General features: G+C 34.3%; 1 long non-coding RNA gene across 1 annotated transcript; it reads right to left on the bottom strand.

Annotated features, from left to right (window-relative positions):
• Positions 1-758: 758 nt before the first annotated feature.
• On the bottom strand, positions 759-4,163 carry LOC106875117 (uncharacterized). The gene is made up of 3 exons (XR_001410083.1): positions 4,068-4,163; positions 2,195-2,323; positions 759-1,138 (listed from the first exon to the last, which is right to left on the bottom strand). It is a non-coding gene; the product is annotated as an uncharacterized LOC106875117 (long non-coding RNA).
• Positions 4,164-7,841: the final 3,678 nt, after the last annotated feature.

The raw sequence follows: 7,841 nt of genomic DNA, 5'->3' as shown, positions 1-7,841 counted from the left end.
TTGCTTCACAAATCAGTTTCACGATTGCTCTTACCCCAAAACAAACAGTGTGGATTAAAAGCTACTTTTCCATGTTTTAAAGTTACCTTGCCAAAGAAGCTTTCACCTCTTCTAGCATTCACCTGTTCTCTACTTTTGGTCAACCATGATTTTTCACAACGACACACGATTACAAATATCTAGTGTAGAATCACCTTGTCTTGGAACCTCATTGAGTGTATTGTAGGTGCGCTGTCATGATACACAGCGTCTTCAGCAATTCTAGACTTGGCAGAGACAATTTTTCTCCAGATCTGAACACAAGAGATTTCTCCAAAAAAGATAAATGGAAAAAAAGAAAGAGAAAAATTATCCTACTACAGAACTGGTACTTTATTCATCGACCAAAGAATGAAAAGCAAAGTTGTCTTTAAAAGGACTTGAATTCAAAGCGATGATTGCCAGAACGATTACGGCAAAGTGATCTGACCGATGCACCAACGACTTCGCTACTTAGCCGCCTACTGTTAGAACATACTTGATTAAATCAGAACAACTCTTCATGCTCATTTACTGTCTGCGAATTATTTTCTGCTCAGCACATTAATACATTTCCCTAAAAACATGACTTAACCCAACTGCGACAATGTTGTCATTTCAGACAGAACTTATTTCTGTCTAAAACTGAAAAATAAACAAGCATTAAAGAACAAAAAGAAATATTTGAGAAAATGTTAGAAACGACTTTAATGTTCTTAATAATGATATAGTTAGTTTTTTTCCTTTGAAATATTACAGTTTACAACTTCAATCTATATTTTGTTTTCCTCAAGAGAGTAACCAGAGATGCAAAATGTATTTCTTTATCATCTCAGCTCTTGAGGGAGAGGAAAAGATCGCTTTGTTAAGCAGATTTCTGTTCTTTCTTCAAATAAATTGAAGTTGTGTTGACCATCTTGTTTGTAGAAACATTAATTTTATTGTTAATTTGATTAAATTTCTCGTTTTGAGCTCCATGTTTGGGATTAACTGTCTTTGTTATTGATTGTTTTTCACTGGATTATAATCTTTGAAGTGTGACAGATTTTCCAGAGCTTTAAATATGTTTTTTGATCATTAAAATTTCACTCTGGAATCTGTGGCCATCTCCTCAATTAAACTACAAAGAACATAACAATAATTGGAAGACATAATGAGATTCTTTGATAAGTTTTAGCTTTTTTTATTTTAGCTTTCTTTCTGTTGTAAAATTATCTTCCAACAACTTAGTCTAAATACTATCATCTTTCGAAAGCTTTCTAGAATAGTTTAGTATTTCCTGTCTAGAGCGGAGGTTGGCAGAATCGTTAAAGCTGTTTTACGTTTTGGCTCTTTATGTTCTGAGTTTCAACCCCATTAAGGTCGGCTTTTCTTTTCATTCTTTGATGGTGGTGGTGGGGATAAAATAATTCAAACACTAAGGTTGATATTATCGACTGTTGCCTCCTCCCAAAATTATTCTTTTGTTCCTATGAACACGAATCATTATTTCTTATTAAATGATATTTCGTTTTTAGAATTCTTTCCCAAATTGTAATTGTCATTAACAAGATTGCATCTAATGTAATATTAATTATCTAGATGAGTTGGTCCTTCTTTCAGGTTAAGTTCACTTCATTTTAACTCATTTAAGATTATTTAACATTTATTGGTGTGGATATAATTGGCATGCTCCGCTTGTCTTTCTCTGGTGAGATATATTTTCCATCAAAAATAATCAGTCAAAAGTATTATATTATTTTGAAAACTAAGAGATGACTGAGCGACAAGATGTCTGGGATGAATTATTGTTAACAGTTATAATTTAGAGATGAAACACGTCTTCAATATTTATATTTTAGTGTGGATGTTAAGTAGTTATTAAATAATCGATGAAATTTTTTATTCTATTTATTTAACTGGGAACGTAATGTATAGATTTTTACAGCAGTTGAATAAATAACAGTATTTCAGAATTAACAAATAAAAGAACATTTAGTCACTGAAACAAGTTGATGTATAATATTACAGTGATTCATATATAGCGAGGACAGTTTAAGATAAGAAAATAAGAACGACTTTTCGCACGATTTACCAATATAATTCTACATGATGTCTTTAACCGTTATCAACATTTGAAGGTAAAATGATTACCTCCCGTAGAATCTAATAGCTCTCTTTTCAGAAATTTGCTCACCTTTTATATAGCGTCAGCAAAAAGCTCCAGTACATTCTGTAAATAACTTGGCGGTATGATTTCAGCCCACCAAGCGATCAAATTGGTCCCTTGAAATTGGTTTACTTTTATGACAGCCGTGGTCCGAAGCTGGAAAATATGAATGCAATAGTTCAAAATGCACTGTCATATCGCTATAATATCTACGTTTCGGTCGGTTTGAGTTTTGATGTTTGCTAGTGAACTATTCCTGGATATGAACATATTGCCGGATTCGGGAGTTTTGTCTTCAAAATATAGGTATCTTATTTGATCAAGTCAGGAAGTATGTATAGAAACAGAGTAACACTTTTGATTATAGGTCAAACGAATCTAAACGTAGTGTTTATGTAAATATTTAAAACATATTTCATCTCTAAAGAGAGGATTATTGGTCAAGTAATTAAAAAGTAAATTAACTATTAATTTTAAAATCCAGACATTAAAAATTGACAATTTTATTTTGCACTTCTACATAAATGAATTCTGAACTAAACAAATGGCTGTCTTCCAGCTTATAAACAAGTAAAAAAATAGATTGTGGCTTCTAATTCACACAACATATCATTTCATATGAATTTTTTTTCTTCTCTGTTCCTAAAATATAATCTTCCATGCGAAGATATAAAAATCCATAGTTATAACCAACTCTCCAGAGTCAGTCGCATTAATTAAATTCTGTTATCTCTCTTGTCGAACTGAGTAATATTACTTTCTGCTACAGGCACAAGGCCTGAAATTTTGGAGTAGGGGCTAGTCGATTACATCGACCCCAGTATTTTACCGACTCCGAAAAATGAGAGGCAAAGTCGGCCTTCGCGGAATTTGAACTCAGAATGTGAAGATGGGCGAAATGTCGCTGAGCACTTTGCCAGGCGTGCTAACCATTCTGTCACCTCGCCGCCTTCGAATTGAGTAACGTTAATTTTATAAAACCCGGGTATAATGGATACCTGGTTTCTCGTATGAAACATTATTTGCCACAACCTCAAAAAATAGAAATATTGCTTAGTTGTTTGCTTACTTCACAGCAAATACATCTTTATTTATAAACAGAATTCGTTTTCTTTCAGTAAATTATGATGGCAGCCCAAAAATTAAGCTTTACTGATATTGGCCTGAACCAAGAGTTCTGCAAGCTCTTTACGATTAAACATGAAAAGTTCAAAGAAGCTGGTCTACTCTGCTGATTGTTGCATTATACTACAATACAAATATAATGTTATATTGATTTTAAAAACTAAAGAAATAACTATAAAAAAATATACTTTCTGAAATATGGATAACAAATTTCTACACAACTTTTAAAATTTTATAAATTTATCTGCATAATCCCAGAAAAGCTTCTTTTGTTTTTGTATATTTAAGTGAACTAATACTTTATTTTTTATTTTTTGTTGTGTTTTTTTCGTCGCAGATTTCATTTAGAGTAGTTAATGCATTCAAATCTCAAAGTAACAATAGCACTCTAATAACATTCATCTCTATGCAAAATTATAAAAACAATATTCATTGTTAGTTCCCTCTGCTAACACAAACCAATTTCTTTGACAGATACGACATGAAAATAGTACTCAGTCTTAAAATAAAGTTCACAATATACTCTATTGTCTCCATCGCATCCATTCATCTCTCTATCTTTACATTCGTTATTACCACTTAGGTCTGACTATTGAAATGGAGGTCTTTTCAAGAAGTATTTTTATGTTCGAATCAAACATACTCATCAGATTAATGTGCGCATACATACATACATACGTACGTATATATGTATGTATGTGTGTATGTATATGTTGTGTGTATGCATGTGTAATACATATCGGCAATCAGCATGGCAGGATCTGTATAAACTTACATTTCACAACCGTTCACATCTGAAAATGGGCCTTTGTACTTGAAATATATAAAGGTTACTTAACTTTCCATCTTTACATTGTTAGACACGCTCTTCCTTTTCATTATTTGCAATGTTACTAATGCACACACACACACACACACACACACACACACACACACACACACACACACACACACACACACACACACACACAAGCATACACACACAAATGTATGTATGTATGTATGTATCAGCAACGTCATAAAGAAAATTTGAATACATAAACATATTTTAAGATAGATACCGAACTGAGTATAATAAAACCGAACTTTTAGAATAGACAGTTAAGCCTATAAGAGATTTATTGTATCTGGTGTATAAGTCTAAAACGTGTGTCTGTTGAAAAGCTCCTTTCTTTTTAGCATACCCTATATCCTGGCTAACACATCTTTGAGCTGCTTCTAATGAAAGCTTATGACTAATCCATGCAATATTTAGTGATTCGTCGCTCGCTATCAAACGAAAATGATGCATAAGGGTCAGAAGTTGATCAAAGAGAAAGTGAAAATAAGTTTTATTGTAAAGAAGAGATATAATACATTTTATATAATTTCTGAGAGCAGCAGACGACAGAATCGATATGGCGTCAAACAGGGCACTTAATGACTCTATTCATTTAGTTATTGCTGTTGTTAAGTTCCAAGTCAGCTCTGACTAAGCAAGCAGATGATCAAAGAAATTCAAGCTATTAACATTCCGTCTTTTTCAGGCATAATATATCTAAGACTACGTTATCCATTGTGCATTTCGTTTTCTTTTGTTCTGGAGATTTTTAAGACAGAAGAATAAGATCAGAGGGGCTTGAGTTTTATTGCAGATAAATGTAATGGATGATACGGATTACTCCAAAAAGTAGCTAAGAGTATGTAAAACTCATCGATATTTCGCTCCTTTGTGGTGTTGAATTTAGTTATTGTGAATGCATATGAAGGGTAAGCAACACCGAATTTTTAATTCAAAACAATGTCATTTGTGCCTGACAATACTGATAAACACTATATTTCACTAAGAACAGCTGAGAAGGTTTGGTAAGCATGAAACATGCCATAAGGTATCACTATACTAATATGATCAAACTCATTGCCCCTTTGCATTGATCACCTTTTATTTCTAATTAATTTTGATGGATTGAATTGTCTTTTTTACTTTTCTTGAGAAGATTGATAATTAAACTCTCCTAATGACTATCTACACGCTATGGATGTAATTTTAGTTTAGTTTTTATTTTAGGCGTATTATACCACTTAATTTATGAAGACTTAGTTTTCATACAGAGCGTGTCCCTTGGTATTTTTCCGAAATTTTTATTGTAAATATAGTTTGAATAATGAAAGGTTTCACAAGAATGAATTGTCAAAAATATATTCGATGGAGTACTTCTAATCTATAATAAACTTCTGATGTTTCAGTTACTTTCATTTTCAAATATTGAATAAACTTTAATTTGTATAGAACCAATTATACCCAAAAGGGGTGACTGCATAATGATGTACGAATGATATGAACACGCAACCATTTATTTTATTTTATGATTTATTTGAATGACTTCCGACAATACACCGACTCACTGGTCTTAGAATTTGCTGCAGCAGCATGACGTTAGTAATTTTTTCTAATTCTAGTGTGGCGACAGTAGATATCAAAACCTTCATAATTGTTTAAGGTAAAGGAAGTTTTTGTTTTTTTTTAAACCCTTTCTTTTTTAATAGAAATTACTAGTCAATAGCGTTTTCTGATACGGTTTCAATTCAGCTATGTTCTCCGGTGAACTTTTTTTCTTGTTTTCGTGTTGTTACCTTAGAATAATACGGTCAATGGACTATTCTAGGTGAAGGATATTATAAAAGCCCATTTGCTCTTTCACTTCTGGTCTACAAACTTCCGTATTGGCTTACCAACTGAACTGTGGACTATCTACTTCCCTATGGAGGGGTGTTGGTAGTAGTTCCTTTGACGTAACTTCGAATCGTTACACTTTGTTATTGTTACATACTGTTATTATATGTTTGTGGTAGGTCTCCCCGCGCGGGAGAACCAAGATTCGTTGGATTGTTTAAATTGTTGAATTGTTAAATTGTTGAATTTTGGTTGCTGCGTTCTACCTGTTTTTGAAAATTGTTGCTTCCCCATTATGGGTGAAGTGGTGAAAAGAGGAGAAATGGAACGCGTCGCAAGTTATGCATCCGCAACTACACAAGGTATTACGATCAACCCCTTGAAGATCGTGAGATAAAAATAGAGACAAAGGAATGGAAAAAAGGAAACAAATTGTTACAAAAGGAAGGAGCCAGTTTAAAGCTGACCCCACCAGAAGAAGTGAGAAAAATGTAGCAAGGAAGACGGTTGTGTACAGGACGTTATCAACCGCTACCAAGAAAATAGAGATTGTTCCAATAGAGGCAATAGAGGAATGTCTAGGTGAAGTGAGAGGAGTAACCACCTACTATACACGTGGAAGAAAATACGGCACAGTGGAGGTTATGTTCTCCAGTGACGAGGATGCTATTAACGACTCCACTGAGCCAATAAGGACACAAGAGTGGGTGCTGCTACCGATGTACTGTGGCAAATGTGTTGCCAGAGTGAGAGTCGGTAGAGTGCCCCCTGAGATCGAAGAGACATGGCTGGTGGCAGCAGTCATGCACGGACTGGAGGAAGAGGCAAGTATTCTGAAGATAACCAGAACGAAGGAAGTTAATTGATGGGGCTACGACCTTGAAATGATAATTCAAGTTGAGTTAAAAGAGCTCTGCCTCTGTGACTCTAGATTCTCCAGAAACCGACGCTTCTGCTCAGAACTCCGCCTCTGCAGCTTTGGCTTCTCTACGTTGGGGTCTCTCTACGGAGCTCTGCCTACACGGCTCTGCATCTTCTCTAGACTAGCAAATAGTCATGCATCCAATAAACTAAATGACTTCACATTTGAACATGCTCATCAGATAGCGTTTTGGGTGGGGGATTTTCGCCAACATTATACAAAATAGCCCTATAGACCAAATACATTATAGCAGTCATTACAGCAACCAACAACTATACAGATCGCTTATAAGCTACTAAAACTTACTTTGACTTATATAGTTCACTCAGCCTTCGTTTTCCATGCGTGGACTAACCATTTTGACAAATTTCGTGAATAATGAAAATATGAACGGATTTTTCTTTTACCGGTTTCAGTCATTGGACTATAGATATGCTTCAGTCCCGCCTTAAAGGGTTCTAGTCGAACAACTTGACCTCAGTACTTATTTTCTTTTTTAAAGTATGATATTTATTCTATCGCTCTCTTTGTTCAAACGCTAAGTTACGGGTGGTGCTAAAAGACGCTTAACCAAGTGGGACTGAACTTGAAACCACATGGTTGTAAAAAAGAGAGCTTCTTAACTACACGGTTATTACAAGCCCACATGGTTTATTCTTAGAAGCCATTGCAGCTTAAACTACATTAGATTACTTTTACAAGTCATTGCAGTTTAAAATGCAGTCACAAAACACAGCTTACTTTTACAAGCGGCTGTAATGAATAGCTTACGGGTCATTGCAGCTCACAGTTCACAAACCATTATAACTTACGGTTACACATTCTTCATCTGTTCCAGCAACAGAATGTCTACTATGAAAGAAGTTTTTATTCAGCTAGTCGCAATACGAGACACGTTCTTAGTTGAACACTTACCCAAAGCAGTAGATTATTTCTGTCAGTTGCCGAAAGAAAATCCATTTTCATTGTTACTA

The sequence above is a fragment of the Octopus bimaculoides genome, chromosome 9, assembly GCF_001194135.2.
Source record: "Octopus bimaculoides isolate UCB-OBI-ISO-001 chromosome 9, ASM119413v2, whole genome shotgun sequence".
NCBI lineage: Eukaryota > Metazoa > Mollusca > Cephalopoda > Octopoda > Octopodidae > Octopus > Octopus bimaculoides.
This window is presented reverse-complemented; position numbering and strand designations above follow the sequence as displayed.